Source organism: Macrotis lagotis, chromosome 4 (genome assembly GCF_037893015.1).
Source record: "Macrotis lagotis isolate mMagLag1 chromosome 4, bilby.v1.9.chrom.fasta, whole genome shotgun sequence".
NCBI lineage: Eukaryota > Metazoa > Chordata > Mammalia > Peramelemorphia > Peramelidae > Macrotis > Macrotis lagotis.
Window position 1 is genome coordinate 220,862,299 of NC_133661.1, and position 25,214 is coordinate 220,887,512.

The 25,214-nt window shown below is 36.7% G+C and overlaps 1 pseudogene; it reads left to right on the plus strand.

Annotated features, from left to right (window-relative positions):
• Window positions 1–23,855: 23,855 nt before the first annotated feature.
• On the plus strand, window positions 23,856–24,698 carry LOC141522864 (cell division cycle-associated protein 3 pseudogene; annotated as a pseudogene).
• Window positions 24,699–25,214: the final 516 nt, after the last annotated feature.

The following is a 25,214-nucleotide window of genomic DNA, read 5'->3' on the forward strand; positions in this document are numbered from 1 at the left end:
GGTTTTATGAAAAAATCAATAAAACTGATAAACCTTTGGTTAATTTGATTTAAAAAAAGAAAGAAGAAAATAAATTGCTAAGTATCATAAATAAAAAAGATGAACTCACCACCAAAGAGGAAGAAATTAAAGTAATAATTCACAATTATTTTTCTCCACTGTATACTAATAAATGTGATTATCTAAGTGAAATGAATGAATATTTACAAAAATATAAATTGCCCATGTTAAATGAAGAGGAAATTAAATACCTAAACAGCCCAATCACAGAAAAAGAAATTCAACAATCCATCATTGAACTCCCTAAGAAAAAATCTCCAGGGCCAGTTCTATCACAAGTGAATTCTTTCATATATTTAAGGAACAATTGGTTACAATTCTATATAAACTCTTTGGAAAAATAGGTGAAGATGGAACTCTGCCTAACTCTTTCTATGACACCAATATGGTGCTGATACATAAATCAGGAAGTTTCAAAACAGAGAAAGAAAATTATAGACCTGCCTCCCTAATGAATATAGATGCAAAAAATCTTAAATAAAATCTTAGCAAAGCCATTACAGCAAGTTATCACTAGGATAATACACTATGACCAAGCAGGATTTTTCCCAGGAATGCTGGGTTGGTTCAGTATTAGGAAAACTGTTAATATAATTAACTAAATCAATACCAAACCTATCAGAAATTATATGATCATCTCTATAGATGCTTAAAAAACCTTTGACAAAATTCAGCACCCATTCCTAATAAAATCTAAACACTAGGGGGTGGCTAGGTGGCTCAGTGGATAAAGCACCAGCCCTGGAGTCAGGAGTACCTGGGTTCAAATCCGGTTTCATACACTTAATAAATGTCTAGCTGTGTGGCCTTGGGCAAGCCACTTAACCCCATTTGCCTTGCAAAAACCTAAAAAAAAAACCCTAAACACTAGAGAGCACACAAATAAATATATTGTTTTTTAGAATGTTTAGCAGTATCTATCTGAAACCACCAACAAGCATTAAATGCAGTGGGGATGAGCTAGAGGCATTTCCAATATCAGGTATGAAACAAGGATGTCCATTATCTCTACTACTATTCAATATTGTGTTAGAAATGTTAGCTTCAGCAATAAAAGAAGAAAAAGAAATTGAAGAAATTGGAATTGGGAAGAAGCAAAACTCTTACTCTTTGCAGATGACATGGTGGTATACCTAGAGAATACTAAAAAATCATTTAAAAATTACTAGAAACAATTAGCAACTTTGGCAAAGTCACAGGATATAAAATAAACCCTCATAAATCCTCAGCTTATCTACACATTACTGGCAAGATACAACAGAAAGAGCTAGAAAGAGAAATCTCATTCAAAGTAACTTCAGACAGTATAAAATACTTGGGAGTCTACCTACCCAGGTAGACTCAGAAACTCCATAAAAACAACTACAAAACACTTCTCACACAAATAAAACCTGATTTAAATAACTGGACAAAATATCAACTGCTCATGGATAGGCTGGGCTAACATAATAAAAGTGACAATTCTGCCTAAATCAAACTACTTTTTTAGTGCCCTACCAATGAAAATTCCAAAGAATTAATGAGCCAGGAAAAAATTATTAATAAATTCATAAGGAGAAATTAAAAAGTCAAGAATTTCCATGGATTCAATGAATAAAAGTATAAAAGAAGGAAGTTTAGCTTTACCAGATCTAAAATTATATTTTAGAGTGTAAGTCCTCAAAACTGTCTGGTATTGGCTAAGAAATAGAGTGGTGGGGGCAGCTAGATGGTGCAGTGGATAGAACACTGGCCCCAGAGTCAGGAGTACCTGAGTTCAAATCTGGCCTCACACACTTAATAATTACCTAGCTGTGTGGCCTTGGGCAAGCTCCTTAACCCCATTTCCCTTGCAAAAACCAAAAAAGAAAAGAAAAGAAAAGAAAAGAAAAGAAATAGAGTCGTGGATCAGTGGAACAGACTAGGTGCAAAAGAGATAAGAGGAAATGATTACATTAATCTGCTGTTTGATAAACCCAAAGAGTCCAGTTTCTAGAATAAACACTGTCTCTTTGATAAAAAACTGTTGGGAAAATTAGAAGTTAGTATGGAAGAAACTTGAGTTAGACCAACATCTGACACCCTATACCAAGATAAGATCAAAATTTGTACAGGATCTAGACATAAAGACAATGTTATAAGCCAACTACGAGATCATGTAATAGATAATTCTGATTACATTAAATTAAAAAGCTTTTGCACAGACAAAACGACTGTAATCAAGATCAAAAGAAATGTAGCAAATTGGAAAACAATTTTTACAACTAGTATTTCTGACAAATGACTCATTTCTAAAATATATAGAGAACTGTCAAATTTGTTTAGAAAAAACATCCCCCAATTGACAAATAGTCAAAGGATAAGAGGTAATTTACAGATGAGGAAATCAAAGCAATCCATAGTCATATGAAAAATTGCTCTAAATCACTAATTATTAGTGAAATGCAAAGTAAAGCATCTCAGAGGTACCATGTCCCACCTCTCAGATGGTCAATATGACCAGAAAGGACAATGATCAATGTGTGAAAGGATATGGAAAATATGGGACATTAAGGCATTGTTGGTAGAGCTGTGAACTCATCCAACCTTTCTGGAGACCAATTTGGAATTATTCCCAAAGGGCGATAAAAATATACATACCCTTTGATCAAGCAATACCACTACTGGATCTATATCCTGAAGAGATCTCAAAAAAGAGTTAAAACATCACTTGTACAAAAATATTCATAGCAGCTCTGTTTTTGCTGGCAAAAAATTGGAAATTGAGGAAATGTCCATCAATTGGGGAAATGGATGAGCAAATTGTGGTATATGTATGATATGGAAGTAATTCTTTTAGAAATAAGGAGGGATGGGAATTCAGAGAAGCCTGGAAGGATTTGCATGAACTGATGTTGAGTGGGATTCACAGAACCAGAAGAACATTGTACACCATAACAGCAACATAGGGTTAATGATCAGTCTTAATGGACTTGCTCATTTCATCAGTGCAACAATCAGGGACAATTTTGGGGTATCTGTGATGGGGAATACCATCTGTATTCAGTGAAAGAATTATGGAGTTTGAACAAAGACCAAAGTCTATTACCTTTAATTTAAAAAGTTATCTTATTATGTAATATTGCTATCTCCTATATTTTATTTTATCTTTAAGGATATGATTTCTTTCTCAACACATTCAATTTTGATCATTGTAAAGCATGGAAACAATGTGAAGACTATCAGACTGTCTTATGTGGAGAGTGGGGGGAGGGAAGCAAGAGTAGGGGGGAAATATTGTAAAATTCAAAAATAAATAAATAAATAAGGTAAAAAGGGAAAAACCTGTGTAGTCCTTAAAAACATTACTGTAATAGTCATCTTGAAAAAATAAACATAATTTTCTCCCACAAAAAGTAAAACCTCAGGGAAAAATAAAATAAAATAAAGCATGCTTCAGTCTTTATTCAGAAACCATCAACTTTGTCTTTGAGATTGATAACATTATTTATCACAAGTCCTTCAGAGTTTTCTTGGGTCACAGCATTGCTCAGAAAAGGTAGGTCATTCAATTTGTTATCCTGTAATATTACTGTTACTTTGTATAAGGTGCACTTCCTAACGCATTTGCTCATCTAAGATTTTTACTGAGAGCATCTGGTTCATCATTTCTCATAACAGAACAGTATTTCACCTTAATCACACCCACAATTTGTTAGCTGTTCCCCAGTCCCTGGGCATTTCCTCAATCTCTAGGACCCTGCTATTAGAAAAGGGCTGCTATAAATATTCCTTACACATATAGATTCTTTTCTTCCCATATTTTATCTCTTCTGGAATATAGTGTTAGCAGTAACATTACTAGGCCAAAGAGTAGGCATGGTTTTTTTTAGTCCTTTGCACATAGTTACAAATTGCTCTATAGAATTGTTGAATCATTTCACAACTCTTTCAAAGGTACATCAATATCTTAATTTCCCTACATACTTTCCAACATTTTTCATTTTCTCCCTCTTTCCTATTAGCCAATCAAGTAGGGTAAGATAGTACCTCAGAATTGTTCTAACCTGCATTTCAGGTATTAATAATCAGGATATTTTAAAACAATTCTTAAGTATATTGCATTGAAAACCTCATCAGAAAGCTGTTCATATTTCTTGATCATTTATCAATTGGGGAATGCTGGGTTTTTTTTGATTCAGTTCTCTGTATTTGAGAAATGAGGTTTTCTTCAAAGAAACTTGATTCAATAATTTTTCCCATAGCTGCTATTGCTAGCTGTATTTCCCTCCATCCTATTTTTCCTACTTCATTTATACTGCTCTTTCTCTCCTTTCATCCTGTCCCTCCTCAAAAGTGTTTTGCATCTGACTGTCCTCTTGCATGATCTTCCCTCCTTTACACCTCGCTCCCTCCCCCCTCTCTCTTCCCCTTTCTCTCCTATTTTCTTCTAGAAATTCACTTACCAGAAAGCCTTCTGGCCAAGATGGTGGAGAGAAGACAGGCACAGTTCTAAAGTCTTGTGATCTTTCCCCATCTATCATATGAAACAAACATCTTAACAGAAATCTGACCCACAGAACCAAGAAAGAAAAGCCAGGAGAAAGAACATCTATCTTAAAATTTGTCTCCCTCAGCAGAACTGGACGAATTTGGGTGGGTGAGTCTCGGCGGATCAGCCGCCGATCAGCCCTGAATCAGCGAGATTAGAGGCTGAATTGGAGCCTGGGAGTCTGAGAGCCCAAGAGCCAGACCTGTTGGATCAACAGTGGGACTAGACTGCAGGGGCTTGAGTCAACTAGGGAGCAGAGGCACTAGTGTTGGTGTTGTCCCTCTGGAGCTTGCCGACAGGGCTGAGGGGAGAGTTCAGGTGCAGGAGAGCTGCAGACACACCATCCCTGGGCTCCTCTGGTCTGAGGAACTCTGAGTCCAAGCCTCCATTATGGCTGAGGCCTCTTCCAGGAACAAATGATTGCAGACTACTTCTGCCTCAGGCACAGGTATGTGAGCAGAAGAACCAGCCCAGCTGACAATAGGGAGAAGAAACACCTCAAGCTAGGCCAAAGCCCACCATTCATTGAAGGCAAAAGGATTCATTAGCTCCAGCTCTTCCTTTCAACCTAAGGGAGAAGGACTCAATCAAGGTCACAGACACTCCAGAGAAAGCAACCAGCACCTCCTACTGGCCATCCAGAGAAATTGCACTCAGTGACTAAAGCCTCTATTGATCCCAAGCCCATGTGAACCAGCCCCTCCCCAACTCAAGGTCTTAGCAAAATGAAGAAGGGTCAGCAGAAAGGTGTATCCATAGAAAAATTCTTGGAAGGGAAAGACCCTAATTCAGAAAAACCGAGAACCTCAGAGGAGATTATGATCTGGTCACCAGCACAGAAAGACTTCCTTGAAGAAATAAGGAAGGAGTTTAAAAATCAACTGGAAAATTGGGGAGAGACAATTATTACCTTGCAACAAGAAAACTAATCCTTAGAAAATACAATTAGACAAATACAAAAGGAGAATAAATCTCTCAGATCCTCAATTGGACAAATACAAAATGAGAATACTTTTCTCAGATCTTCAATTGGGCAAATGCAAAAAAGAACATAATTCTCTCAAAACCTCAATTGGTCAAATGGAAAGCTCTTTCAAAAGCAGAATTGACCAATTGGAAAAGGAGTTGCAAAAGGTTAATGAAGATAACTCCTCCCTAAAAAAAAAAGAATGGAGTTTGCAGAAACTAATGACTCCATGAAATAGCAAGAACCAGTTAAACAAAATCAAAAAATAGAAAAAAAGGAAGAAAATGTAAAATACCTCATCAACAAAACCAATGACCTCAAAGATAGGTTGAGGAGGGCAACCTGAGAATTATTGGACTTCCTGAAAATATTAAAGAGAAATAAAGCCTGGACTTAATATTACAGGATCTAGTGATGGAAAATTGCCCTGATATCATGGAATCAGAGGGCAAAGTAGTTATAGAAAGAATACATGGATCCCCTCCAGAAAAAGATCCTAAAATGTAAACACCAAGGAATGTTGTGGCCAAATTGCAGAACTATCAGATAAAAGAGAAAAATCCTGCAAGCTTTCAGAAAGAAACAATTTAAATATCAAGGAGCCACAGCAAGGATTGCGCAGGACCTGACTACATCAACATTAAGGGATTGAAGGGCCTGGAATGAGATATTTCGAAGAGCAAGGGAGTTTGGAATGCAACCAAGAATCTGCTATCTTGCGAAGCTGAGCCTTCTCTTCCATGGAAAAAGATGGACATTTAACGAAATGGAAGAAGTCCAAAAATTCCTGATGAAAAGACCAGAGCTAAATAGAAAACCTGGACATCAAACAGGAGGTTTCAGAGACACATGAAAAAAGGTTAAAAAAAGGGGGGGGGTGGTAATAGAAAAAAACACTGCTATCCAATAAGCCAAAACTGGCTGTATTCCAGCATGGGGAAAAAGATTCTTATAAATCTTGAGAATTGTAACTCTAATAGAGACAATATGCCTAGCCAGAAGTGATGGACATTCATGACCTATCCATGAGACTGCAATCCAATGAGATGTAACTGTCTTTAACCCCACTTGGGAGAAAGAGTCTAATAACTCTCAAGAATTTTAACTCTATTAGATAGAAGATACTTAGCTAGAAGTGACAGATACTCAGAATTTTCTACGACTTAGATAGAATGATCTAAAAACACTGCCTCCTTAAAAAGGGGCCAGGAATGAGACAGGTGGAAGGAGGGGATTGAATGGGGTAAATCCCATTGCACTAAGATGTACAAAATACCTATGGTAATAGAGGGGAAGAAAGGAGGAGATGAGAAACACCTGAATTTTTTTTCTCATCATACTTGGATTAAAGTCAACTTACACATACTTATTTAACTTAAAAACTATCTAACCTTTCAAGTATTAAACAGGGAAAAGGGGAGGGGGGAATGGAGAAAGGGAGTGGGAGTGGTGAACAAAGGAGAAGTAACAAAAGGAAGGGAAGGGAAAAGGGGAAAGGGAAAAGAGGGGAGGGGCTGATACAGGAGGGGAAACACAGTGAAGGGGGTGGCATTCAGAAACAAAATACTGGGGAATATGGATAAAGGGGGGAAGACGGAAAATACAAACAGAGGGAAGAAAGCATGGAGGGCAATAAAGAATTAGTAATCATAACTTTTAGTGTGAATGGGATGAACTCTCCCTTAAAACATAAGTGAATAGCAGAGTGGATTAAAAACCCGAATCTGACAATATGCTGCTTACAAGAAACTCATTTGAAGCAGAGAGATACATAGAGAGTAAGGTAAAAGGTTGGAGCAAAATATATTTCGCTTCAGCTGAAGTAAAAAAAAAGCAGGGGTAGCAATCCTTATCTCAGACAAAGCAGCAGGAAAAATAGATATCATTAAAAGAGATAAGGAAGGAAACTTTATCCTCCTAAAAGGTACCATAGACAATAAAGCTATTTCAATAAAGAATATATAAGCACCCAATGGGACAGTATTCAAATTCTTAGAGGAGAAGTTGAAAGAACTACAGGAAGACATAGACAGCAAAACTCGAATATTTGGAGACCTCAACCTCCAGCTTTCAGATATAGATAAATCAAATCATAAAATAAACAAGAAAGACGTTAAGGAGGTAACTAGATTGTTAGAAAAGCTTGATATTGTAGACCTATGGAGGAAATTGAATGGGGATAGAAAGGAATATACCTTTTTCTGTATAGTACAGGAAACTTATACAAAAATTGACCATGTACTAGGACATAAAAACCTAATGATCTACGCAGAAAGGCAGAGAAAATCTTTCTCAGATCACAATGCAATAAAAGTCATATGCAATATTGGGCCAAGGAGATATACACTCAGAACTAATTAGAAACTGAATAATTTCATTTTAAAGAATGAGTGGACCAAAAAACAAATTATAGAAAGAATTAACCATTTTATCCTAGATAATGATAATAATGAAGCAACATACCAAAACCTATGGGATTCACTCAAAGCGGCTCTAAGGGGATATATTATATCTTTAAATGCTTACATGAATACATTGGAGAAAGAGGAAATCAATGAACTAAACATGCAAGTAAAAAAATTAGAGAAGGAACAAATCAAAAATCCCCAATTAAGTACCAAATTAGAAATTCTAAAAATTAAAGGAGAAATTAATAAAATTGAAAGCAAAAAAACTATTGAATTAGCAAATAAAGCCAAAATTTGGTATTATGAAAAAAACCAATAAAATTGATAAACCTCTTGTCAATTTGATTAAAAAAAAGAAGGAAGAAAATCAAATTGCTAGCATCATAAATGAAAAAGGTGAACTCACTACCAATATGGTGATGTTACCAAAAATAGGAAGAGTTAAACAGAGAATGAAAATTATAGAACTTTCTCCCTGATGAATATAGGTGCAAAAATCTTAAATAAAATGTTAGCAAAATGATTACAACAAGTTATCACTAGGATAATACATTATGATCAAGTAGGATTTATCCCAGGAATGCAGGGTTGGTTCAATATTAGGAAAACTGTTATTATACTCAATTATATCAACAGCAAACCTATCAGAAATTATATGATCATATCAATAGATGCTGAAAAACCTTTTGACAAAATACAGCATCCATTGCTACTAAAAACACTAGAGAGTGCAGGAATAAATGTAATGTTCCTTAGAATAATTAGCAGTATCTATCTGAAACCATCAATAAGCATTATATTCAATGGGAAGTGGCTAGAGGCATTCCCAACAAGATCAGGGGTGAAACAAGGGTGTCCATTATCACCATTTCTATTCAATATTGTATTAGAAATGTTAGCTTCATCAATTAGAGAAGAAAGAGAAATTGAAGGAATTAGAATTGGGAAGGAAGAGACAAAACTCTCACTCTTTGCAGATGACATGATGGTCTACCTAGAGAATCTGAAGAAATCATCCAAAAAACTACTGGAAACAATTAGCAATTTTTGCAAAGTTGCAGGTTATAAAACAAGTCCTCATAAATCCTCAACTTTTCTATATATGTCTAGCAAGATACAGCAGGAAGAGCTAGGAAGTGAAATCCCATTCAAAGTAATCTCAGACAATATAAAATACTTGGTAGTCTATTTGCCAAGACAGACTCAGAAACTTTTTTTAAACAATTATAAAACCCTTCTCACAGAAATTAAATCAGATTTAAATAACTGGCCAAATATGAACTGCTCATGGATAGGTAGAGTTAATGTACTAGAAATGACAATGCTCCCAGAACTAAATTACCTGTTTAATGCCTTACCAATCAAAATTTCAAAAAATTACTTTAATGAGTTAGAAAAAATTGTAAGTAAATTCATATGGAGAAATAAAAAGTCAAGAATTTCCTGGAGATTAATGAAAAAAAGTGTAAAAGAAGGTGGCTTAGTCCTACCTGATCTAAAATTATATTATACAACATCAGTCATCAAAACTGTTTGGTATTGGCTAAGAAATAGAGTGGTGGGACAGTGGAATAGACTAGGTGAAAAAGCAGGAGATGATTATAGTAATCTGCTGTTTGATAAACCCAGAGTCCAGCTATTCAGATAAAAACAACATCTTTGATAAAAACTGCTGGTATAATTGGATGTTAGTATGGAAGTAACTTAAATTAGACCAACACCTAACACCCTTTACCAAGATAAGATCCAAATTGTTATAGGACTTAGTCATAAAAGACAATACTATAAGTAAATTAGAAGATCAAGGACTAGTTTACCTGTCAGATCTATGGAAAGGGGAGCAGTTTATGACTAAAGCAGATTTGGAGACATCACCAAAAACAAACTAGATGATTTTGATTACATTAAATTAAAAACCTTTTTCACAGATAAAACCACTGTAACCAAGATCAAAGGAAATGTAGTACATTGGGAAACAATCTTTACAACTAATGATTCTGATAAAGGACTCATTTCTAAAATATACAGAGAACCGAGTCATATTTTTAAAACAAAAAGCCATTTCTCTGACTGACAAATGGTCAAAGCATATGCAAAGGGAATTTACAGATGAGGAGATCAATGCAATCCATAGCCATATGTAAAATTGCTCTAAATCATTAATTATTAGAGAAATGCTATTTAAAGCTTCTCTGAGGTACCAACTCACACTTCTCAGATTGGTCAATATAACCAGAAAGGATAATGATCATTGTTAGAAGGGTCATGGGATATCTGGGACACTATTACACTGTTGGTGGAGCTGTGAACTCATCCAACCTTTCTGGAGAGGTATTTGGAACTTCGCCCAAAGGGCAACAAAAATGTGCATACCCTTTGACCTAGCAATACCACTATTGGGTCTACACTCTGGAGAGATGATGAAAAAGGGTAAAAACCTCACTTGTACAAAAATATTTATAGCAGCCCTGTTTTTGGTGGCAAAGAATTGGAAATCAATTAAATGTCCTTCAATTGGGGAATGGCTTAGCAAACTGTGGTGTATGTATGTCATGGAACACTATTGTTCTACTAGAAACCAGGAGTGATAGGATTTCAGAGAAGCCTGGAGGGATTTGCATGAACTGATTTTGAGTGAGATGACCAGAACCAGAAAAATACTGCATACCATAACAACATGGGGGTGATGTTCAACCTTGAAGACTTGCTCATTCCATCAGTGCAACAGTCGGGAACAATTTGGGGCTGTCTGGAAAGGAGAGTGCCATCTGCATCCAGATGAAGAGCCTTGGAGTTTGAACATTCAAGGACTATTCCCTTTAATTTAGGGAAAAAACCAGATATGTTATTGTCTGATCTTGTTACCTCTTAGACTTCTTGTCTCTTCCTTAAGGATGTGATTTCACTCTCATCACACTCAATTTGGATCAGTGCAACATAGAAACAAAGTAAAGACTGACGGATTGTGTTCCATGGGGGGCTGGAGGTAAGATTGGGGGGAAAACTTTAAAACTCAAATAATATTTTTGATAAAAAAATGAAAAAAGAAAAAAGAAAAAGAGAAAAAAAGAAAATTGCTTGCTCAATTGAGTGTGTATGTTATTCCCTCTCTGAGTTAATTCTGATGAGAATAAGGCTCACTCAATTCCCCTCATCTTCCGTCTCTTCTGCCCCTTTGCAAAGGTGTTTTCTTATTTCTTTTATGTGAAATAACACCCCATTCTTCCTTTCATTTTCTTTTCTCCCATTGTATTCCTTTCTTCCTCATTAACTCCATCTTTTATATATTATACCTTCAGTTTTTTTAAGGATTTTGCAAGGCAAATGGGGTTAAATGGCTTGCCCAAGGCCACACAGCTAGGTAATTCTTAAGTGTCTGAGACCGGATTTGAACCCAGGTACTCCTGACTTCATGGCTGGTGCTCTATCCACTGCAGCACCTAGCTGCCCCCATATACCTTCAGTATTAACTCACCCTGTGCCTCTAAATATGCTGCTCCTAACTTCCCTAATAATTGAGAAAGTTCATGTAAGTTATTTTTCCATTCAGTAATATAAGTAGTTGAATAGCAGTAAGTCCCTTATGATTTACCTTTCCTATTTCCTCTTTTTATTTGGGTTTTTGCAAGGCAAACAGGGTTAAGTGGCTTGTCCAAGGCCACACAGCTAGGTAATTATTTCAGTGTCTGAGACCAGATTTGAACCCAGGTACTCCTGACTCCAAGGCTGGTGCTTTATCTACTACGCCACCTAGCTGCCCCCCTATTTCCTATTTTTATGTTTCACTTGAATCTTGCATTTGAAGATCATATTTTCCCTTCAATTCCAGGAAATTTTGAAAATTCCAGATCTATTTCATTGAATTCCTGTCTTTTTCCCTGAAAGAGTATGTTCAGTTTTGCTAGGTAGTTGATTCTTGGTATTAATCCAATCTCTCTGCCTTTCAGAATATCATATTTCAAGTCCTATGATCCCTCAATGTAGACACTGCTAAATCTTGTGTAATCCTGACTGTAGATCCACTATATTTGAATTGTTTCTTTCAGGCTGTTTACAATATTTTTTCCTTGTCTTAGGAGTTCTGAATTTCACTATAATATTTCTGGCAATATTCATTTTGGGAGATCTTTCAGGAGGTGATTGGTGGATTCTTTCAATTTCTATTTTACCCTCTGCTTCTAGGATATCAGGGCAATTTTCCCTGGATAATTTCTTGAAAAATGGTGGCTATGCTCTTTTTTATGGTCATGGCTTTCAGGTAGCCCAATAATATTTAAATGATCTCTTTGGGATCTGTTGTGCCAATGAGATTTTCCATATTTTCTTTTTCTTTTTTTTTAGTTTTTTTTTTGCAAGGCAAATGGGGTTAAGTGGCTTGCCCAAGACCACACAGCTAGGTAATTATTTCCGTGTCTGAGACTGGATTTGAACCCAGGTACTCCTGACTCCAGGGCTGGTGCTTTATCCGCTGCGTCACCTAGCTGCCCCTGATTTTCCATATTTTCTTCTCATTTTTCATTCTTTTAGTTTTGTTTTATTGTTTCTTGATTCTCACATGATCATCAACTTCCCTTAGCTCCATTTACATGTTAAGGAATTATTTTATTTTGAGAACTTTTGTATCTCCTTTTTTATTTGACCAATTCTGCTTTTTATGACATTCTTCTCTTCGTGGGCCTTTTGGACTACTTTTCCTATTTGAGTCAAACTGGTTTTTAAGATGCTATTTTCTTCATTATTCTACATCCAAAACCTCCATGAAAAATATGGATTAGTCTCAAGCTATGGAAGAGCTCAAATAAGATTTTGAAAATCAAGTAAGGGAGGTAGAGGAAAAATTGGAAAGGTAAATGAAAATGATGAAGAAAAATCATGAAAATTGAGTCAGCAGCTTGGTGAAGGTGGTACCAAAAATAATGAAGAAAACATCAGGTAGAATCCCAAGTACTTTATATTGTCTGAAGTTACTTTGAATGGGATTTCTCTTTTTAGCTCTTGCTATTGTATCTTGCTAGTAATATATAAAAATGCTGAGGATTTATTTGGCTCTATTTTATATACTGAGACTTTGCTAAAGTTGTTAATTATTTTCAGTAGCTTTTAAGGTGATTTTTCTCTAGGTATACCATTATGTCATCTTCAAAGAGTGAGAGTTTTATTTTTTCCTTCTCAATTCTAATTCCTTCAATTTCTTTTTCTTCTCTTATTGCTGAAGCTAACATTTCTAATACAATATCGAATATTAGGAGTGATAATGGGCATCCTTGTCTCACCCCTGATCTTATTGGGAATGCCTCTAGCTCATCCCTATTGCATATAATGCTTGTTGATGATTTTGGATGGATCCTGCTTATCATTCTAAGGCACAATCCATTTATTCCTACACTCTAGTGTTTTTAGTCAGAATGGGTGCTATATTTTGTCAAAGGCTTTTTCAGTATCTATTGAGATTATCATATGATTTGTTAGGTTTGTTATACATACCGTCAATTATGCTGACAATTTTCCTAATATATATATATATATATATATATAAAACTCACACAGCCAAAGCTTCTACTGTTGTTCTCAGTTTAGTCCCTGGGCATCACTCCACTGCTCCTGTGCTAGGTGATCTCTGCTGTATGATCCTGGCTTGCCCAAGCACCCCTGTGACAAACTTTGCTGCCCCATTTTTTCCTAGGTTCTTTTCTGAGTTCTGTAGGTCCAAATTCTGTTAAGTGCTTGGTTCATGTTAGTTCTGAGAGAAAGCCATGCATGCTTAAGACAGTACTTGGCTTCTCTCTGTCATCTTGGCCGTAAGTCGAATTCCAACTTTTTAAAAGTCATGTCCACCCCTTTCTGATCCCTTTTGGGTTTTTCATGGCAGAGAAACCTTGAGTCGGGGTGGGGTTGCCATTTCATTCTCCAACTTATTCCTACAAAAAAAAAGTTTAAGTGACTTGCTCAGGATCACATAACTTAGTGTCTGAGAGCAAATTTGGACCTAGGAAAACCCATCTTTCTGACTCCAGGTCTAGTACTGTATCTACTGCATCACCTAGCTTCTCCATTAGAATTTCCAGGTTTCCCCTAAACTCAGGGACAACATATATATGGAAGACTTTTATGATTCCTTCAGCTACTAGTGCATCCTCCAATTTTCCACTCGGCTACTTCAATTATTTTGATTTCATTTTGTATATAATGTAAATATACATGTCGTGATCTGGGAGAATCTGTAAGCTTCTTGCAGGGAGACACTTTCATTTTTTTCTTGGTATCCTCAGTATTTAGTGTCTTCTTTATAGGGTCCTCCATATAATGAAGACAGAAAACTATTGCTTTATCATAATTGAATTTATCAGAGGAAAACTTCATTTTTTGTAGGATTTTTGAAAATCCATTTTTTGAAATAACTAATAATGCAGTAAAGAAGTATAATTTGATTCCTCGCTAAGACATATTTCAGTTTGTAGATTTTTCTTTTTAGGTTTTTGTAAGGCAATGGGGTTAAGTGGCTTGCCCAAAGCCACACAGCTAGGTAATTATTAAGTATCTGAGGCTGGATTTGGATTCAGGGCCTCCTGACTCCAGGGCCGGTGCTCTATTCCACTGCGCCACCTAGCAGCCTCATGATTTTTTTTTAAATGAAGAAGAGGAAAATTACTGGAGAAATAGCAGGAGAGACATCTTTCATGTTTAATTTTTAAAGAAAAACTTTATCAATACTTTGTTCCTGATATAACTTGTCCTCTGTTGTTGAGTTTTCCTCTTTGCTGTAGAGGAAAACCACACAAAATAACAGACATTGCACCATTTCTGGGAGTATGTGCAGCATTTTTGACTTGGAGAAAGAGAGAAGACAAGTATATTTCACCATTTTTATCTGTGGGTCCAGGACTGATCATTGTAATTTCTCATCTGCCTTTAGTATTGTTTTTATTTACATTATTAGAATCCTTATATATATAGTAGTCTCTTGATTCTGCTTGTTTCACTCTGCATCAATTCTTTCAAGTCTTTCCATGTTTCTTAGATCATAATAATATTCTATTACAACATACACTAGTACTTCCTAAAACTTTCCCGCAGTTTCCTGGCATCCTCTTTGCTTTCAGCTATTTGCTACTACAGTTAGTACTGCTATGAATATTTGAATTCATGTGGAAATGTTCTTTGTATTATTGGCCTTCTTGGGTAAACACCCAGTTCTGGGTTTTATAGGCTCAAGTTTTTTAAATTTGTTTGTTTGTTTTATATTAGGTAGACAAAATATAGTAGTTGATGACCATGATAATCTTGTTGTAGTTGAAATGTGTTGGACTCTTTTTGACCCCATGGATTGTACTATCCATGAGTTTTCTTAACAAAGATATTGGAGTGATTTGCCATTTCCCTCTTTGGTGTATTAAATCAAACAGAGATTAAATGACTTGTCCAGGGTCACACAGCTGGTAATGTCAGATTTTAACACAAGTCTTCTAGTCTTTGGTGCAATTCATCACCCCCCCCCCAACCCCCACCCCCTGTTAAAGAAAGTGATTGTCAACTGTTTTGTTCTTGTCATTGTTGAGACATTTCAGTCATGTCTAACTCCTTGTGACTCCATTTAGAGTTTTTGTTTAGGTTTTTGTAAGGCAGATGGGGTTAAGTGGCTTTGCCCAAGGCCACACAGCTAGGTAATTATTAAGTGTCTGAGACCAGATTTGAACCCAGGTACTCCTGACTCCAGGGCCGGTACTTTATCCACTGCATTACCTAGCCGCCCCTATTTAGAGTTTTCTTGGAGGAGATACTACAAGTTTGCCATTTCCTTCTCTGGATCATTTTGCAAAAAAGAAAAAAAGAGTTTTTTTGTCTTCATTATATGGAAGACCCTATATAGAAGACACTAAGTACTGAAGATACCAAGGGAAAAATGAAAGTTTCTCCCTCCAAGAGCCTCTCCTTTCCTCTATCCACACAACTATTACTTTAATCCAGAGCTTTATTATCTTTCACCCAGATTATTGTCACTGTCTTCTAATTGATCTCCATATTTCCAGTCTCCACACACTTATCCCAAAGGATTTTTCCTTAATCTAAACTGTGACTTCCCTACTAAATAACTCCAATGATCTCCTATTATCTCTAGGATTAACTATTAACTCTTGTTTGACTTTTAAGATCCTTCACCATCTGGCCCCAACCTATCTATCTAGCCTCACTAAACACTTCATGATGCACTCAAATTGACTTTGTGTTCCTCATACTCAAGATTCCTTCATGTCCCATCTCCTTATCTTTGCAATGATGGTCTCATGAGTCTCTTTGATTACATTCATTTTCAAGTATCCCTTTCTTCTTTGAAGATACAACCGAAGCACCATCTTCTGTATACTTTCTTCATTTCCTGCAACTACTAGGGATCTTGTAAATACTACCTTATATTTAACTATTTTTCATATATTTATATTTAATCTTATGTATACTTTATACAAGCAATCAGTCAATAAGTATTTACTAGTTAACTACTATTGTGACAGGGATTATATTAGGCTCTCAGGATGCAGAAAAGAAAAGAAAAAGACAGTTCTTAGTCTTCAGGAGCTCACAGTCTATTGGAGGAGACAACATGAAAATAAGATATAAATCGACATAATTTAACCGAGAGAAGCCACAAGGATTATGCTACATTAGCAAAGATTTTTTATAGAAGGTGTAATTTTTGTTGGGTACTAAAGTAAACCAAGGTAGCCAGAAGATGAAGATGAGGAGGAAGAGTAGTTCAGGCATGAGAGATAGCCAGAAAAAATGTCCAGAGCTGAGAGATGGAGTCTCTTGTCTGAGGAACACAAGGATATAAAGTATCATTCAACTGAAGAGATTGTGTGTAAGATATTAGAATACTGGAAAAGTAGAAGGGAGGCAGTTTGTAAAGGATTTTCTCTCATTATAAGCAGAAAGCTTCACTCATTGTATGTTTATCTCCAATACCTAGCATAATGCCTGACATAGAAGTGTTCTAATAATTTCTTTATTTTACACATAATTAATTCTAAATAAAAAAAAGCAAAGGGACAATATGATAATGACCATGTACATGGATCTTCTCGTTATTCATATTTTATTGCTTGGATGTGACCCTAAAAAACATCTAATTTTCAATTATTAATCAATGCTCTTAAGTGGGTCTTCTATGCAGCTCATTTGATAGTCTCTCCCATTATATTAATTGGATGCAATTTACAGATAATACATTCTTGTTTCCCTGAGAGAGTATAAAGAAGTTCATCTTTGTCTTTGTATCTCCATTACTCAACAAAGTCTATGGCCATTGAGGTGTTTAAAAAAAAACCCATTTTTTTATTTAAGGCAAAGAAGTTAAGTGATTTGCCCAATGTCACACAGCTAGGCAATTATTAAGTGTCTGAGGATGGATTTGAACTCAGGTACTCCTGACTCCAGAGCTGGGGGCTCTATCCACTGCACCACCTAGTTGCCCCTTGTTGAGGTGTTTAATAAATATTTGTTGATTGTTTGGTTCAGAATGATTGGAGTGTCATGCAAGTATGACACCTTCTCATATGATCAATGCTGCAGGTTTCTTTGTTTCCAATCTTGTAACCTGAACTCAAATTAGATACTATGTTCAAAAGTTTGCCTATCTTCTCCCTTAAAGGAATCCAATTGATGGGTTCTGTTTGGGGAAAAGTAGTGACACTAACTCTGTCATAGAATTAATTCTCCCTCTGTGCAGGGAGAAAATGTATTTTTCTGGTTTGGATGTGTTCAAAGATGTATATATCTGACATTTTGCTGTACTCTAGGTGACTCAGTAGATAGAGCACTTGACCTGGAGAACAAAGATCTGAGTTCAAATGTGGTCTCAAACACTTATTAGTTGTTTGACCCTGGGAAAGTCACTTAATCCTGTTTGTCTCCATTTCTTTAATTGAAAAATGATCTGGAGAAGGAAATGGCAAACTACTCCAGTATCTTTGCCATGAAAAGACCAAATGGAGTCATGAAGCTATGACTGAAATGATTGAACATAATTTTTGGAGTAATGTTTTCAGTTCTGAGAGTCAAATTTTAGGAAAGATATGGATAAGATAAAGACTGTTCACAGGAGTTTAAGCAGAATGGTCAAGGACTTTGAGATGAGAACCAGTTAAATAAATTAGAGATGTTTATCCTGGAAAAGAAAAAAAAAACTATTAGATATATGCTCATTTTCAAGTATTTGAAGGTCCATCATACATTAGAGGCTTTAGACTTGTAAGTATGACAAAAAGAAATATATGTTTGTGTGAAGAAGAGCAAGCTTCTCTTATACCAGTCTTGATAATTAGTGATAATAAATTTAGCAAAACCAGAATTCTTGTCTCTCAGTCACTAGGTGAATTAGAATCATTCATTAGAGCATTCTCTCTAGTGAGTTCCAGTTGTTTTAAAATGAGAAGACTAATCAGTTTATCCTACCCTTCTCAACTCTTAAATAGGCAAAAAGTATCCCTCATAATGAATGAGTACATAGTAACTTAGTGTCCTTCCTAGGAAAGAAAAAAGGAAAAAATTCATGCTCAAGACTGACATGTTCAAATTAGAGTTGTTAAAGGATATTTCATATAGCATCCGAGGCATATAGAGAAGACTAGGGAAGGGAGTTCTCCAAAACTGTGTTCAGATTGGGGTGGTGGTATGACAACTCCAAAAATAACTTCTCAGCTTTTCTTTTTGTATAAGGAAAGAATTGTCTCTATCACCTGCTAAGGATTCTCCCTTCTATTTTCTGGTCCCAGAATAGTAGTGAGCATGATATAATCTATTTCCTTTGATCCCAGATTTAAAATCTGAACACTGTTAGGCGGATGAGACAAAAGATTGAAATATTTCTTCCCTCCTTTAGGTTGACTAGCACTGATAGATGAATTGTTTTATGTTTTCTTATTGGGATTCATGCCTCCACATCACTTCCCTGCTATCACCTCACTTTTCCACTTTGTGTGTCTTTCCCTTTCACTAAGTATTTCTTTATGTGCTTTCTTCCCTTATGAGAACATAAGCACTTTGGGGACAGGAGCTAATTTATTTATTATTGTATTTTTATTACTTTGCATAGTTTTTTTACACCTAGAGTTTAAGAAAGACTCGCTTTTTTCTTCCTTCCTTCCTTCCTTCCTTCCTTCCTTCCTCCCTCCCTCCCTCCTTCCCCCCCTCTTTCTTTCCTTTCTTTCTCTACCTACTTACCTTCTTTTTTTGGTTTTTTTTTTGTTTTTTGTTTTTAGATTTTTCTAGGCAATGAGGTTAAGTGGCTTGCCCAAGGCCACATGGCTAGGTAATTATTAAGTGTCTGAGGCCGGATTTGAACTCAGGTACTCCTGACCCCAAGGCCAGTGCTCTATCCACTGTACCACCTAGCCACCCCCTACTTACCTTCTTCTCTCTCTATCATCTATCTATCCATCTTTCCATCCATCCCTCTGTCCATCTGACCCTATTTCTATCTGTCTGTCTATCTGTCTATCTATCAATGAATGACCCAGGATTTCATAATTTCTAATAATCCCAATTGACTCTTAGATTCATTTCACTTCTCTACCCAATACTTTTTCCACTAAAACTTTCAGTATAACTTTCCTACTCATGTAAGATTGCATTAAGTTGTATTGAAGGTTGCCTTAGCTTTTTTTTCTTTTTGATTCCCACTTAGTGTACTAACTCATTTGAGCTTACAAGACAGGAAAACCACCATTTTTTGTGACATTCTTTCTATCACACATACCCCATCCTGTACTTGTGGATTTCTCTTTTTTCAGCTTTGTGCTTACTTTATTTGTAATTTTTTCTTTGTTAACTAAAAGATTAGAGTTATCTTATTCTTGAACTCAGTTCCCTCTCACCAAATGCTTACTACACAAAAAATAATCATTTGAAGTGGGCAATCATATTTACCCAAATAGTCGAAGAGAAATTGGGGAAGTTTTACAGATGATAAAATACTGAAGAATAAAGGAGTAGATTCTTTGACACAGAACAGGATAAAACTTCAGTTTACATAATGAAGAAACAATTTCACTGGAGACATATAATGTAAACAGTTTCTAGGAGTAGAGGTGTTGAGAATAAAGTAATTTCTTGTGGCATTCAACTTCTCTTATATGTCCAGAACTTGAGGGACCCCCATTAGCCATTTCAAAGTTCATGTTTTCCTTCTTGAACCCAGCCTCTCTCCCTCTCTAGCAATCTTTCCCCTGCACTAATATTGCATGCAACAACAAGGGCTCCAAGACCTCTCCATCAATCAGAAATCACATCTCCCTGAATATAGCATTACTCTGTCATGGGTGGGGGCATTACATTCAGATGTTTTAGAGTTGCTTCCCATTCAGGATTAGCTGACATCTGGGGTCTCTTCCAATGTTGAAATTTCATGAATGATAAAACTGTTTAATAAGCCAGGACTGTGGAGTATGTCCTGGAACATTCAATTAGAGATGTCCTCCAGATTGAAATCAATCCATTAAATAGCAAGCATATTTTGGGTAAGAATGTTCTTCTAGCTATGTCACCCTAACTCTGTTTCTCTGTCTCTTCTACAAATATATGATGAAGGATTTTCTTAAATCCCTTAGTGAAATTCAAATACCCTTAAGGTCAAGAGAGATTGTATCTCAATCCTTCTCAATAACTTCCAACAACTCCAGTATAAAGCATAAACACTTCTCCCTGGAATTACAAGCAACTTGGCCAAATTCTTTCTTTCTGATCTTACTGCTTAGTCGTTTTTTTTATATTCTGTGTTCCAGTCAACTGCCTTACTTACTGATCCTCACATAGTGGAATAGTAGATAGACAGTCAAGCCTGCAGTCAAAAAGACCTGAGTTCATATATAATATGGGGAAAATAATAGCATCTGCCTCTGATGATTGTTATGAGGATGAAATAAGATAATTGCAAAACAGTTGGTCTATAATAAGTGATATTTAAATGTTGGATAATATTTGTTATCATTATATCATTAGTTGTGACTTCTCTATGGCATTAATGACTTGGATTGTGAAATAAGAGACAGTGTTATTAAATTTGTTGGTGATCTAATTCATGCATTCCTCATATCCATCTCTTAAAATACTTATGTTCTTTTGTGTCCCTTTTTTACATCAAACCTTTTCTGATACACTACCATCACTTTTCATCTATTTTTATATGCCTTTCTGTCTACCTGGTTGTCTTTCCCATGTTGACAATAAACTCCTTAAGGTCAAGGACTTTCAATTCTATCTTTGTTCTTTATAATATGTCATATAGATTGATTGGTCATTCCATTTTTCTAATCAATACATTTCAATAATTTTCTACTTAAAGAATGGATAGTAGCTTTGACATTTGAATTTGACCTTGGGTTCTTAAAAAAAGAATATGTCGGGGTGGCTAGGTGGTGCAGTGGATAAAGCACCGGCCCTGGAGTCAGGAGTACCTGGGTTCAAATCTGGTCTCAGACACTTAATAATTACCTAGCTGTGTGGCCTTGGGCAAGCCACTTAACTCCATTTGCCTTGCAAAAATCTAAAAAAAAAAAGAATATGTCACTGAAAATGTATTGTGAAGACAGTTTCTTCCCATGAGAACTTTAATTACCTATTTCCTTCTTTACCTTTCTCTTTCTATCTCCCTTCCCCCTCCTATTCCCTCCTATGAGCCCAAGACAAGTTGCATGTATTTGGTAGTCATATTCTGTCACCACATAGCACAGGTTAGTGTTTGCCTGGCTTTGATGTCATGCCATGGTGTCTTGCTGGTGTGGGAGGAATCAAATCCAATTACAGACCAAGAGATTCCTGCAGCAGCCAGGCTAACTCCAGTAGTCTTATTTCCTATAAATTAGGCCCTAGGGTGAAATGATTCTTGGAAAGGCAAGTGAGAAGGATGCCTTGCACAGCATATTCCTCACTATTAATAAGCATAATTATGCAAATAATTTCTTCTTTCATTTGGTTGTTTGTTGTGCTCTTCATCAATACCAAAGGACTACTGGTAGTATTTGTCTCAATTTCTTTCTTCTTTCCCTTTTCTCTTCTCATTCCTTCTCTTTCCTTTCTCCTTTCCTCCTTTCCTTTGCTTCTTCCCCCCCCCCCCCCTTTCCCTTTTCCTTCTTTCTCCCAAGGACCAAAATGAAAAATTGATTGGTATGTTGAGAGAAGCTTATTTTTTATTTTTTTAATTTATTTAATTTATTTTATTTTTTGCCAGGTAGTGGGGCTAAGTGGCTTGCCGAGGTCACATAGCTAGATAATTATTAAGTGTCTGAGGCCAGATTTGAACTCAGGTACTCCTGACTCCAGGGCCAGTGCTCTATCCACTGCACCACCTAGCCACCCCTTGAGAGAAGTTTTTAGTTTTTCCTCTGCATCCTACTCAGTCTAGAGTCATCATGTTTTTTGAATATATTAGGTTTAACAGTCAGTTGAGAAATCAGAACAACAGCTTGAGATTCCAAAAGAACAAGAAGAGTTGAAGCAACAAAGAGCCAAGCTTTCTCTTCATGTTTACTGATACTTGAGGAATTACATGTAAACAGAGACATGGCTGTTTGAAGTTAATGATACCTTAACCAGAAAACTCTATTACATGAATGTCCATAAAATTTAATATGAGGGTGGGTTACTTCAGTGAAGGAAAATTACTGAATTGTGTAGATTGGAAAGTTGAGGTAATAAGCAATCAGTCAATTTCTACCTTACCTGTTGAGAGAGAAAAATTTAGCTCACCCTCACTTCTTCCATCCCCATTCTCTGCAATGAACAATCTGGTTATTATTTTAAGGGGGGAAATAATTTTTACTAAATGAAAGAGATAATTTTTCTCAGGGATTGTCAGGCACTTGGAGAGCTGCATGCTAATAATGTACATTGATAGAAAAAGTACTACCTTCTTGTTATGCTAGTTATGGTTCTTATAATGGATGAACATTCCTCTTTTCCTCTTCCCTTCTTTTTCTGCCCCTTTCCAACAATGAATCCTTGTGAATTCCAGAAAGGAAGGAAGCAGGTAAACAAAAAGCAAGTAATAAGCTTTTATTAAGTGTCTGCTACATTCTAGATACTGAGACAGTTGGTGGAAGTACAAAGACAAAAGTGAGATGGTCTCTGTCCTCAAGGAATTTAAGTCTCTTACAAACAGAGGAGTAGTGGCCAGGTAATGGAGTTTTGATCTAGAAGAATCACAGAATCACATATTAAAAATAGAGATAGTAAAGTATGTGGCCATCTACATATTTATCTAGTAGCAGAGGTAGAATTGAAATTCCATTTTTTTTTCTCAGAACAAGACCCAATAGGAAAACAGGAGTGGGAAGAATATGTGCTGCTAACAGCACAGATGGAAAGCTATCTGCTCTGAATATTCTGGTGATCTGATTGAATGTGAAGCATGGTTTGGTAATGGTTAGACTGGATTCATCATTCAAACAGGACTGCAAAATAGTGAGGACTTCAAAAAAAAGGTTATTATATCAGACATTTTTAACTTCCTGATAAGCTTGGAAGGATAAGAAGTACCTCAGGAGTCATTCTGTCTACACAGCAAGGTTTATGAGAGTTCTCTAGAATGTCTTCTTGATGAAATAGATCAGTAAGGGCATTCATGAATTAAAAAAAAAAAGCAAATGGTATTAACTGAAAGAATCAAAGAAGTGAACAAATAGGACCAGAGATATGAAGGGTAAGCAAGTTGCTTAAAATTACTAGATCTCATCTATAAAATTAGTAGGTTAGACAAATAGTAGCTAAGTGGTACAGGAAATAGAGCACTGGGCCTCAAGTCAAGAATACTCATCTTCTAGAGAGAGCCAGGGGGCGTGGCGGGAGGTTTGAACCCCAGCTTTGAGGAGTCGGGAGCGAATGTTAACAGATCCGCCAGAAAAGCCTGAACCGAGCCATGAGGATGGGGTCGGCCAAGAGCGTCCCAACCATCCCGGCCACCCCGGGCTGCCCCACGCCTCGCAACAAGCACCTGGCACACGTCACAGACCCGCATTCCCCCAAGCGCCGGCATCCTGTGCACCCCCATCCAGGTGAAGACCTCACCACAACCAAGTCCCTCTGCCATGGAACAGCAGCAGGAAGTGGGGACCAAGGCTATGAAGCAACCCCAGGACTCAGATCCCCGTTCTCCCTCGTTTGGTATTATCCAAACACCCATGAAAACCAGCACAGTAGACCCTCTTAGTGAGCAACTTAGTGAGGCCTTCGGGATTGAAGCCTCTAAATCAGAGCATTCCACTGAACTGGCCCTACCTGTGAAGCTTTCATCACAGCCTGAACAGGACCTGTCTCTGGATACTCCACTAGCCCTTGAACACCAGAAACTATTGACCTCCCTGAGCCAAACTGAGGTTTCTGGCAAACAGGCAAATCCTACAGAAGTAACAGAACAGCCTCCAGCTGTTCGAATGACCAGCCAGGACTCAGACAAATTCTTGAGAAGCTCTGATACTCCTTGTTCCTCAGGTTCTAGGCCTCCTAGAAGGAAGCCCGCTGGCAAGGTCCTAGGGAGATCACCGCTCACCACCCTGCAGGATGATAATTCCCCTGGTCCTCTATGCCTCGGCAGAGTAAACACACCACAGTGCTGAATGAGAATGTGGGAGAACGCAAGGAAGGAGCTATTCTGGGAACTGGACACCCTCTGAAGATCACTGGATGGGCCTGGGATCAGGGTCACAACAAAGAAAATCAGCATTGTCCCCTTGGTGGAGAACTAGAACCTCATTCTCTCTACTCCTGAAATTATGCTGCTTCATTTTATCTCCTCCCTTAATAGCCCAGAGATGTACCTATTTATTCATCTTGCCTTCCCACAAAACTGAGGTAATCCCTTCTGAAAAGAGGGCATCTTTTGTCAATCATTATCTCTATGCTTCCCTTATCTCTGCAGTCCAGATAATTCCTTCATCCCCACTTGGACAGTGTGAATTTGATGTATGATTTCTTTTATATTAAAGACAATGTTAAAAAAAATACTCATCTTCTGAATTTCAAATCTGGTTTCAAAAACTGACCAATTGTGTGACTTTGGGTAAATCTCTGAAACTTTTTTACCTCAGTTCATCTGTGAAAATAAGCTGGAGAAGGAAATAACAAACTACTCCAGAAACCCCCAAAAAGAGTCAGAAAGAGTCAGACATGAATGAAACCACACAGCAACAGCAACAAAAACAAAGTCAGACAAAATTGTCTTTATAGTCATTTCTCACTTTAATAACTAAAGTAAAAATAAAGTTAAATACAAATTATTTCAAAA